Here is a 12,204-nt window from a genome sequence, read left to right as displayed (position 1 = left end):
AAGGGGTGTGGGGTGGAGATGGCATTTAGATGCTGTAGGTGCCTAGTGCTTGCCATGCTTGAGGTGGCCCCATCTCACCCCAAACGACCATCTGGAGGCCCCCTGAGTCACTCACCTGTCCAGCTGGAAGAACGTTCTCATATATTTGAGGGGTGGATACAACATGGGTGGAAGTTTTGCCATTTCGACGACAGACACCTGGAGGAGGGAGAAGTCTGGGAATAAACTCGTAATGTGGACCTCGTATCCTACAACAGACCCTACAGATCTGCCCCCGAGAGCAGGCTAACATCAAGCAAACTGCAGCAAGACCATTTCTTTATGCTTTTTAAGAAGCATCTTGCCCTTAACAAGAAGGAGAAATGCAGTTTATTGATATTGATTGATTGCACCCTACCCCACCCCTCTTCTCCAAGGAGCTCAGGGTGGTCTCCACAGTTCTGCTGCTCTGCATTTCAGCCTCACAACAACCCTGCAGGTTAGGCTGAGAAGCAACAACCGGCCCAAGGTCCTTCGTGGCCAAGTAGGGATTCAAACCCTGGTCTCCAGGTTCCCAGTATGACACTCTAACCATGACACCGTTTCTTACACCAGTGTGGTGTAGTGGTTAAGAGCGGTGGACTCGTAATCTGGTGAACCGGGTTTGCTTCCCCGCTCCTCCTCATGCAGCTGCTGGGTGACCTTGGGCCAGTCACACTTCTCTGAAGTCTCTCAGCCCCATTCACCTCACAGAGTGTTTGTTGTGGGGGAGGAAAGGAAAGGAGATTGTTAGCCGCTTTGAGACTCCTTTGGGTAGTGATAAAGCGGGATATCAAATCCAAACTCTTTTTACACAGGCACACATGCTTGTCCCCCAACAGCTTACAGGCTAAAGGAGGTGACTCATTTAAATGTCAGTGCACTATGCCAATCATTCGGGGTTCCTTTTCCAGTCAGCAGAGTCACCCAGAAAGTCTTCTTAGTTCAGCTCATGTGTTGGTGAATTCCCACATGGGAATAAACACCTCACCCATTTCACTTCAGCTTATTGCAGAATTAAAATTGCAATTTATAAAACTATTGGTCTAAGGAAGATTAGCAGCCCAACTTAACAATGCATATTCTTGTTAGTTAGCACGAGAAGGGGTTAAGACCACAGAGCTGTATTGCTTATAGGCAGACCATAGAGATGTACTTGGGAGAGAGGGCTCTGTGTGATTTCATTTCCCCACCACTCCACCCCTCTTCCTTCAACCAGCAACGAGGGTTTCGCTTGCTCCAGCTCGTACACATGTCTGAGGTTGTTTTTACTGTATATAGTACAGTAAAGTATTATAAAACACTATCGCAATACCTGACACCTGTTCTAAGTGAAGTAATGAATAAAGTTTTAAGAGAAGGAAGGATGCCAAACACCTGGAAAGAAGCTTATATTACACTGATCCCTAAGAAAGAGGGGGATATATTAGATGTAAAAAAATTCAGATCAATTTCGTTATTGAATAACGACTATAAGCTATTTGCGGATATACTAGCGAATAGACTAAAAATGGTGTTAAATAAGGTGATACACAAGGACCAAACAGGCTTTCTGCTGGGGAGGCAACTAAGGGACAACGTAAGAAACCTGATAAATATAATTGAATATCTTGAAGTCAAAAATGAGAAACAGGCAGTATTATTGTTCATAGACGTGGAAAAAGCGTTTGATAATGTTTCTTGGCATTCATGAAAGAAAACTTAAAAGTACTAGGAATTGGTGAAATTTTTTTGAGAGGTATTGGCACGATTTATTCGGACCAAAAAGCAAAGTTAATAATTAACAACAACATATCAGATAACTTTGAGATAACTAAAGGTACTAGGTAGGGATGCCCTTTGTCTCCCTTGCTATTTATTACAGTTCTAGAGGTCTTGAATAAGAAGCTAAGAGAATCATCAGAAGTCAGAGGCATTAAGGTGGGACGAAAAGAATTTAAGTTAAGAGCCTTCGCAGATGATCTAGTCTTAACGTTGGAAGAACCAAGACAAAGTGTGAAAGAGGCAATAAAAAGAATGGAAGAGTTTGGGAAGGTATCAGAGTTTAAACTTAACAAAAATAAGACGAAAATGCTAGCAAAAAATTTGAAGAAAGAAGAGATGGAAGAATTACAAGCAGACTCAGGAATCGCGATAGCTAAAAAAATAAAATATTTAGGAATTTGGATGACAACAAAAAATATAAACCTATACAAGGACAACTATGAGGTGGTATGGAAAGAAATTAAGAAAGAGATGGATATATGGAGTAGACTAAAATTGTCATTATTAGGCGGAATCTCTGTGATAAAAATGAATATATTACCTAGACTGTTATTTTTATTTCAAGCAATACCAGTGGTAAAAGGAATAAGACAATTTAAGGATTGGCAAAAAAACTTAGCGAAGTTTGTTTGGCAGGGAAAAAGGCCAAGCATAAAAATGAAGATACTAGTAGATAAGAAAGAGAGAGGAGGTTTTGATTTACCAGACCTGACTTTATATTATGAAGCTTCGTGCTTGGTATGGTTAAAAGACTGGCTGACCTTAGAAAACACTGACCTATTAGATTTAGAAGGCCATGATAATAGATATGGTTGGCATTCGTACCTATGGTATAACAAAGTAAAGGTACATAAAGGTTTTCTAAACCATGTGATTAGGAAATCTTTATATGAAGTATGGGATCGGAATAAAAACCTCCTGGAAAGAAAGACACCGTGGTGGATATCACCAATCAAGGTGCTGACAACAAAAAAAAGCAAACATGGAAGGGGAAAGAATAACATATGAGGATATTACTAGGAAAACAGCCCAAGGGATAAAGCTCAAACCATACGACCAAATTGAAAAGAGGTTAACAGGGTGGCTGCAGTACCATCAGATTAGTGACTTATTAAAGGAAGACAAAAAAAGAAATGGGTTCGAAGATAAAAAATCAAAATTCCGAATCGAGTTAATAGACTGTAAAGATAAAACTTTATCAAGAATGTATAGCTTATTGCTAGAATGGTATACAAAAGATGAAGAAGTAAAGGAATCAATGATAAAATGGGCAATTGATAATGGGCATAACATTGAATTGGATGCGTGGAAAAGATTATGGAAGGAGGGTTTGAGATTCACAGGATGCATGGCTTTGAAGGAAAACTTGCTAAAAATGATGTATAGATGTCATTTGACGCCAGTAAAATTAGCTAAAATGTATAGGAAAAAAGAAAGAAAGTGTTGGAAATGTAAAAAGGCAGATGGGGACTATTTCCATATGTGGTGGACCTGCGATAAGGTAAAAAAAATTTGGGAAGCAATTTATAATGAACTCAAAAAAATATTTAGATATACTTTTCCCAAAAGACCAGAAGCGTGTCTGTCAGAACTGCTTCTAGATCCTAGCTCACAGAGGATCACGCTAGCCAGCGGTCACTTTGTAAAAGTCTTTATTGAGTTACAGTTTCCATTCTCAAGCTGCTGCGTGCAGCTCTACGTCTTAAGGGTTAGACCGGCGAAGCTCCGTCTGAGTCTCCGCCCCCTGTACACCAGCTAAGTACCCTAGCCTTACTCCACCTTTTCCGCCTGACCGTTCTTCTCTGGGTCCCTCCGCCCCCCGTGGTCTCTTCCTTTCGGGACGCTTCTGACGCTGACCCCCCGGACCCTTCTGTCTCCTTGCGTCGGGCTTTAGGACCTGGCTCCCTTTCCGGGCTGCTTACTGCGCCACCTTCCTGTGTATTTGAACTTGGCGTGCGCGCCCAACCTTCCACTTTCTGCCTGACCATTTCCTCGCTCCCTGATGGAGGTGTGGCCACTCCTGACTCATGCCCTCCCTCCTGCTGCGAGCTGCCAGAGCTCGGTACCTGGCGCCCTTCCTCTCCACTGCGTTCTGCTGGTGATGCTGGCCCCGACTTCCAACTGCTGCTCTCTGAGCCCCCTCTGGACCCTTCTTCCTGGGGTGTCCCCCTAAGCTCCCCCCTTGCCCTGGCCACTGGCGCTCCTTCCTGTGAATCTTCTGATTCACTGGAAAGACTCGGAGATCTCGGGTCGTCGTCATCACTCATCTTTTCTTCTGCCTCCTCCCCCTCGCTCTCTGTTTCCTCCCTTGCCCTCGCCTCTGCTCCTGAACCCCTGACATCCATCCCCCCTCGAAGCCCCCCTCCCCCCTCCCCTCCGTCCGGTGCGGGAGCTGGGTGCTGCAGTGTCACGGGGATGAATGTCGGATACAGTTCGCTTCCCGTGGCGGGCCTCCAACTGAAGACTTCCGGTTCTTCCTCCCTGCGCTCGTCGACAACGGTCACCTCTGCCTCCATCTCTGTGCCTCCGTGCTCGAACCCAAAATCCTCCCCGTACATGTCCGCGTCCGTCTCCGCCTCAGGCGTTCCCGGGTCCGTCGCTCGACTTGGAACCTCCAGCCACTTCCTGCGCCACTATTCCTCTGGTCTATCGTCCCACCAATACGAGGGTTCTGAGGTAGATTCCGCTGTCGACCCCTCCGGGGAACGAGTGTCTATTGTCGGTTCCTCATCCGAGTCGAACCCCCGAAACGTGCTGGCTGAAAGCGTCGGTGTGAAAAGCCAATCGTCGAAAAAGTCTGCTGGCATGGGCCTGTGTGGGAAGAGGGCATGAAACTCGTCTTTGAGCAGAGGTTCCTCCAAAGCGTAGCCCGGCACCCAGCTGTTGGCACTGGCCGGGGTGCCCTCTCTGGCGAGAAGGTATTCTACTCCCTCTTCCCCCCATCTCGAGTCCAAAATCTCTGTGACTTCGTTGATGGGCTCCTCCTGTGGCACTTCCCTTTGCTCGGTTCCCTCTCTGAGCGGACTCGGCGCCGTTCCTGGTTCCTGAAACCTGTGAGGTGTCTTGTAGGGAGTGAGCACCGATCTGTGGAACACCGGATGCATCCTGGAGCCTTCCGGAAGCGTCAGCCTGAAGGCTACCGGGTTGACCCGCTCTTCGACTTGGTAGGGTCCCAGCTGTTTATGTCCTAGTTTCTTCTTCGCTAGCGACCTGGCCGGCACTGCGTGGGCTGCCAACCATACCCAGTCGCCCACACGGATCTCTTCGCCAACCCTCCTGTGTTTGTCCGCTTGCACCTTGTATGCATGCTTAGCCAGCTCCAGGTGCCGCCTAAGCTGATCGTGGACCTCCTGCAACTCCGACGCGAACGTGTCTGCTGTCTGCGGCTCCCCCTCTCCCATTCTTCCCAGTCCCGGGAAGGTTCTGGGGTGCCTTCCGTTGTTGGCGAAGAACGGCGTCACCCCCGTGGACACGTGCTTCGTGTTGTTGTAGGCGAACTCGACGAGAGGCAGGTAATCCATAGGTACCACCTCAGGTACTGCTGCATGATGGCATTGACCCGCTCCGCTTGTCCGTTGGTCTGCGGGTGTCTAGCCGAAGCCAGGTTGATTTTGACGTTCAGGAAGCCCATCAGCTTCTGCCAGAAATTCGAGACGAACTGTCGCCCCCGGTCGGACAGAATAGACCGCGGCAGACCGTGGACCTTGAACACGTGATCTATGAACAGTTTGGCGGTTTCTTCCGCCGTGGCCACCTTCGCACACGGAATGAAATGCGCCATCTTGGAGAACAAGTCCACCACCACTAGCACAGACGTTTTGCCCCTCGAGCTGGGCAGATCCGTGACAAAGTCCAGGGCGACTCTCTCCCACGGTTCGAATGGGGTTTGCAGCGGTTCCAGCAGTCCGGCCGGCGGTCTGTGCACTGGTTTGGCCCTCTGGCAGGTGTCGCACCTCGCCACGTAGTCCGCGACTTCCCCCCTCATTCCGGGCCACCAGAAGTCTCTGACGACTAATTCCACCGTCTTCTCCTTGCCAAAGTGCCCGGCAGTGGGCGCGTCGTGCAGCTGCTGCAGTACCTTGGCGCGAAGTTCGTCTCCTGGCACGTAGATGGCGCCTTTACGGATGAGCAATCCATCTCGCACCTGGAACTCGTCGGTCGCAGCCGTGCCCCTGTGCACCTCTGCCATCTTGGCTTGCGTGAAGGAGTCATCCTGCAACGCTCGTCGCACCGCGTCCAGGTCAACTGTCGCCGAAGCGCACGCCCACACTGTCGGTGCGAAGATGTGCATGGCGGCCGCTGGCGTCGCCTCCTCTAGATACTGTGGTTTACGGGATAGGGCATCCGCCATGACGTTGGTGTCTCCTGGGACATATTCTATTCGGAAGTCGAAGTCCGCAAAGAACTCAGCCCAACGTATCTGCCTCTGGTTCAGGAACTGCGCCAGTGCTCTAGATTCTTGTGGTCCGTGCAGACCTGCACCGTGTGCTTGGCGCCGATCAGGAAGTGCCTCCACGCCTTGAATGCTGCATGAATGGCCAGCAACTCCCTGTCCCAGATGGTGTAGTTCTGTTCCGACTTGTTGAGCTTCCTGGAGTAAAACGCTGCCGGCCTCCAAGCCACCTGCGGGTCTTTCTGCAGCAGGACAGCTCCCACGGCTCTGTCAGAAGCGTCTGTCTCCACCCTCATCGGCCTGCTGGGGTCGACATGCAGTAGCTGCTCTTCCGACACGAAGAGACGCTTGAGTGCCTGAAAGGACTGCTCCGCCTGCTCCGTCCAGGTGAACTTCTTTTCCTTGGAGCTGAGCGTGTCCGTGATGGCCGCTGTTTGCATCGCAAAGCCCTTGATAAACTTGCGATAGAAGTTCGCAAAGCCGACAAACCGCTGGACCTCCTTCCGGTTGCGCGGGCTTTTCCAATCCAACACCGCGCGAACCTTGGCGCTGTCCATGGCGAGCCCCTTGTCTGAAACTTGTAGCCCAGGAAATCCACCTCCGTCACGTCGAACTGGCACTTCTCTAGCTTGGCGTACAGCCTATGCTGCTGTAGCCTGCTCAGCACTTCCTTGACGTGCCTGTCGTGATCCTGCTGCGATTCAGAAAAGATCAGGATGTCATCCAAGAAGCAGACGCACATCTTGTAGAGGAGCCCCGCTAACACGTGGTGCATGAAAGCTTGAAAACAGTGGGAGCCATTTTGTAGTCCAAAAGGCATAACTCTATATTCGTAGGTGCCTAGGGGCGTGAACATGGCTGTCTTCCACTCATCTCCTTCCCGCATGCGAATGAGGTTGTACGCCCCTCGCAGGTCCAACTTGGTGAACACGCGACCCTTGCGTACCGTTGCGAGGAGGTCGTCGATTCTGGGCATGGGGAAGTCCGATGGCTTGGTCACACTGTTTAAGGTGCGATAGTCCACCACAAGCCTTTTTTGGGGCGTGTCCTTCTTCTTAACAAAGAATACAGGACTGCCCCCCACTGCCTCGGACTCTCGAATGAAACCGCGCTCCAAATTATGAACTATGAACTCTTTGAGTTCCTGTAATTCTTCCTCAGACATGGAATACAGCTTCCCTTTGGGCAGCGTCGCCCCTGGCAGCAGGTCAATTTTGCAGTCATATGGTCTGTGGGGGGGGGGGTAGCCTGTCCGCCTCCTTCTCGCAGAAGACCTCCAAAAATCCCGCGTATTTGTGGGGGATCGCTTGCAGCGTCCCCAGCTGCAGCTGTGCCTCCTCCCCCTCTCCCTCTTGCCGGGGCAGAATGCAGTGTTCAGCGCAATATGATGAGCCGAAGACCAGCTGCCGCTGGTACCACGCCAACGTCGGACTGTGTCTGTCCAACCAACTCATGCCCAAGACAATAGGCGTGTCCGACAGCCTGGTGACATTAAAGCTGATGACTTCCTTGTGATTTCCCGGTCGCATCACCATAGGCGGCGTTTGCTTCACCACCTGCCCCCCTAGCAGCTCCCTGCCATCCACTGTGACGACCTGTAGGGGCAGCGTGGCAGGCAGCAGCTGTATAGCGTGCTTATCGACAAAGTCCTGCCCTATAAAGTCCGCATTGCTTCCTGAGTCAACGGTGATTGGCACGTCCAGAATGAGGCCATTGGGTAGCTGGAGCGATGCAGTGAGCTGCACTACTGGTTTGGGCGGGAGGGGGTCTGTGGGCTGCAAAATCTCTGGGGACTGCTTCACTGACTCGTCTGGCTGGGCCCCAGTGCCTCTGTCTCCAGCCAGACTCCGTCGTTTCCCTGCTGTGAGTCTCCGTGCTGAGGAGCTGCAGTCACCATTGCAGAGGCTGCATTGAGCTTGTGGATCCTCTGGGGACACTCTTTCGCCATATGCTGCGGACTTTCGCAGATGTAACACTTCCGGTTCCCTCTAGGAGGCTTCGCTTTGACTGCTCCCGGTGCTAGGGCTCTGGTTGCTGACTGAGCCCTTGCACCGCCAACCTCCATAGGTTCCGCTCCCCCTCCTGGCGGAGGTGTGGATTGCGCACGCGCAGCTTCTCTGGGAACGAAGGAGAAACCTCTCGCTGGTTCGCGCCCTCCACGCCCTTCGTCCCTGCTCCATGGACGTTCCTCCAGCCGCACCCCAACAGCCAGCGCCCTCTGAACGACTTCCTGCGTGGTCCGGGGTCTCTCCCCCCTTGCAATTTCGTCCTTAACCGCGCTGTTCAATCCTTCCCAAAACAGGTCTCTGACTGGAGCTGAATCTCTGTCCCATTCCAGGGCACTGACCAATGCAAAAAAGCGGGCGTGGTACTGTCTTACACTGGCCCTCCCTTGCTTCAGCCCATGTACCTCCTTCCGGGCAAGATCCACGTCTATGCTTGATAAAAAGCACCCATCCATCGCTTTAATAAAGGCATCCGCATTTCGGAGCGCCGGATCCTTATCCCTCCACAAATTGCGCAGCCACGCTTTAGCATCCCCATGCAAATGGGACATGATGAATCCCACCTTCTCTTGCTCATCTCTAAAGTCTTTGTCCAGCAGTTGCAGCGCACACATTACATCTGCTCTAAAGTTGGGGTACTGTTGCAAATTCCCATCAAAGTGAGAGACCAGACCGCCTGTTCGTCTCCCCAACCCAATCCCCTCCGGTTTGGGTGTCAGTTGCCCTTGCTTCGTAAGCATTTCCAACCTGACCTGGAGATCCCTGTAGGCGGCAGCTGCGTCCTCCTCTCTCTTCCTGGATGCAAGTGCCTCGGCATTTAGTCGTGTCACTGCTTCTCTGAGTTCCGCTATCTGCTGTTCGGCCGTCATATTGTCTGCCGTTCGTGAGCTCGCAAGTAGGCACCCGCTTTCTCTCCTCTCCGCGAGGCCGTAGATGCCCACAATTGGGGATGGAGCTTACTGTCAGAACTGCTTCTAGATCCTAGCTCACAGAGGATCACGCTAGCCAGCGGTCACTTTGTAAAAGTCTTTATTGAGTTACAGTTTCCATTCTCAAGCTGCTGCGTGCAGCTCTACGTCTTAAGGGTTAGACCGGCGAAGCTCCGTCTGAGTCTCCGCCCCCTGTACACCAGCTAAGTACCCTAGCCTTACTCCACCTTTTCCGCCTGACCGTTCTTCTCTGGGTCCCTCCGCCCCCCGTGGTCTCTTCCTTTCGGGACGCTTCTGACGCTGACCCCCCGGACCCTTCTGTCTCCTTGCGTCGGGCTTTAGGACCTGGCTCCCTTTCCGGGCTGCTTACTGTGCCACCTTCCTGTGTATTTGAACTTGGCGCGCGCGCCCAACCTTCCACTTTCCGCCTGACCGTTTCCTCGCTCCCCGATGGAGGTGTGGCCACTCCTGACTCATGCCCTCCCTCCTGCTGCGAGCTGCCAGAGCTCGGTACCTGGCGCCCTTCCTCTCCACTGCGTTCTGCTGGTGATGCTGGCCCCGACTTCCAACTGCTGCTCTCTGAGCCCCCTCTGGACCCTTCTTCCTGGGGTGTCCCCCTAAGCTCCCCCCTTGCCCTGGCCACTGGCGCTCCTTCCTGTGAATCTTCTGATTCACTGGAAAGACTCGGAGATCTCGGGTCGTCGTCATCACTCATCTTTTCTTCTGCCTCCTCCCCCTCGCTCTCTGTTTCCTCCCTTGCCCTCGCCTCTGCTCCTGAACCCCTGACAGTGTCTATTAGGCTTAATAGGAACAGAAATTAAAATAGAAGATCAAAATTTGTTCATGTATGCTACAGCTGCCGCGAGGACCCTTCTGGCCCAAAGATGGAAAGTACAAGATATACCAACCATACAGGAGTGGCAGGCGAAGTTGACAGAATATGCAGAACTTGCCAAACTGTCAGGGAGGATCCGGGACCAGGGAGATCAAAGATACCAAAATAACTGGAGTAAATTTATTGAATATTTAAAGAAGAATTGTAAAGAGGTCAAGACACTAGCAGGATTGACATAATACCTCCAATGTATAATAGTACTAATTTGAGAATGATGTGTGTGATGGAAAGAGGATAAATATACCAGTTGTGGGGAGGGAGGGGGGTCGTGACTCGGCAGAGTCAAAGGAAATGTATGGTGCTATTACAATTTGTTGGAAAAGAATATGTAAGGAAAACAATAAAAATTCACTTGCAAAAAAACCCAATGCATATTCTTGTTAGTTAGCACGAGAAGGGGTTAAGACCACAGAGCTGTATTGCTGATAGGCAGACCATAGAGATGTACTTGGGAGAGAGGGCTCTGTGTGGTTTCATTTCCCCACCTCCCCACCCCTCTTCCTTCAACCACCAACGAGGGTTCCGCTTGCTCCAGCTCGTACACATGTCTGAGGTTGTTTTTACTGTAAATATAAGTATTTTACCTGCTTAGTTTGTTTACTGCTGCTGTTGCAGATAACCAATGCATGACTATAAGTAAGTACCGTATTTTCACCCTATAGAACACACTTCCCCCCCTCCAAAAATGAAGGGGAAATGTGTGTGCGTCCTATGGGGCGAATCCAGGCTTCAGGAAGCTATGTGCAAGCCTTGGTATTTTAAACTTACTTCCCAGTCTGTTGCCAGGAAATGGGAGCTCACCCCGTCGCGGGGATTCGAACTGCCGACATTCCAACTGGCAAGCCCTAGGCTCTGTGGTTTAACTCACAGCGCCACCGGTGTCCCTGCCTGGAGGTATAAATTGCAATTAATATATCCTCTCCTAACTAGTAAAACTCATCCCGCAGTTGAGAGCACCATGTTGAGAGTACTCTGCAGTCGACGGCCAGCTCTGGTTTTACTCACGGAGAAAGACGTAAGTCAGTGCTCCCACTAGCACCAATATCACAGCCAGGGACCCGATAACAGTCCCAGCGAGGGCTCCAGCAGAACCAGAAGAGGAAGAAGAAGAACCATCTGAAGAATCTGAAGAGCAAAGGACTTTTTTTCATGATTTTGCATTAAGGGTTGACCATAATCTAGCCTCTCATCTCCCCCTCTAAAAGCACTAAAGGAAGGAAGGTCAATACTTTAGAATTACCTGGCTTTGGGGGCAGAGAGGCAGCAGCATAGAATGTCCAGAATTGAGTGCAACTCTTCCTGGCTCACATAAGATTGGCTAGAAAAGAAGCCAATGTGTTGCCCTCCAAAAGGTGAGAAATAGTTCTTCCTCGGACTCAGTGCCCAGTCTAGTGATTTTCCCTTCCTTCCTTCCTTCCTTCCTTCCTTCCTTCCTTCCTTCCTTCCTTCCTTCCTTCCTTCCTTTCTGAATGTTTTTAGTAAAGATTTTCTTGGTTTATGAAAGAACATGCATTGTCTCTTTTTTCAACACACACCCTACATATTACCACCCAACCCCCTCTCCCCACCTTCTTCTACCCCAGTCTAGCAATATTCCTTGATCCTTCCAGTTCCCCCAAGCTCTTCTCCCACACTCTGCTATGTGGGCCGCATAACAAGCTATAGGCCCTCTGAGCATTGAAAACAGCTGTCCCATACGCACCAACATTTCTCTGATGAAACACCATAATCTACCTCCACACAAAAAGCGATAGGGAGTTAGAAGCCACTAGCATGGAGAGCAGAGTCAGGAGGAAAGGTGTTCCTAGATTTGGGTGCATAAGAAGTAAAAATGACGGGAGAGCAAGTTAATCATACCTGAAACGGTGATGTTTGTAGCCCCTGTGTTGGTAACCCCAGGACCTTCTGGTTTAAATGAATAGATTCCAGAGTCACCTGGCTTTAAATCTGTGATGTAAAGGGAGCAATCTGGCTTCACAGTCTCTCTGTCAGTGTGGGCAGGTCCATCTACCTGACCACTAAATGGAGATAGGAAATATGTAATAATAAAGTTTCTTTCTTCAACTGCCCCTCGGTACCATTTGCAGTTACTAAGCACCCTCAGATCAAGACCTTTTGGTGTTAAGGTGACACTATCTCCTTCTTTCAGCACTTCTGGAATAACACTGATACTTATTCCAGTTGTCTCCTGGGCTCGAG

The sequence above is a fragment of the Podarcis vaucheri genome (genome assembly GCF_965113315.1).
Source record: "Podarcis vaucheri genome assembly, chromosome: 7".
NCBI classification, from domain to species: domain Eukaryota; kingdom Metazoa; phylum Chordata; class Lepidosauria; order Squamata; family Lacertidae; genus Podarcis; species Podarcis vaucheri.
This window is presented reverse-complemented; position numbering follows the sequence as displayed.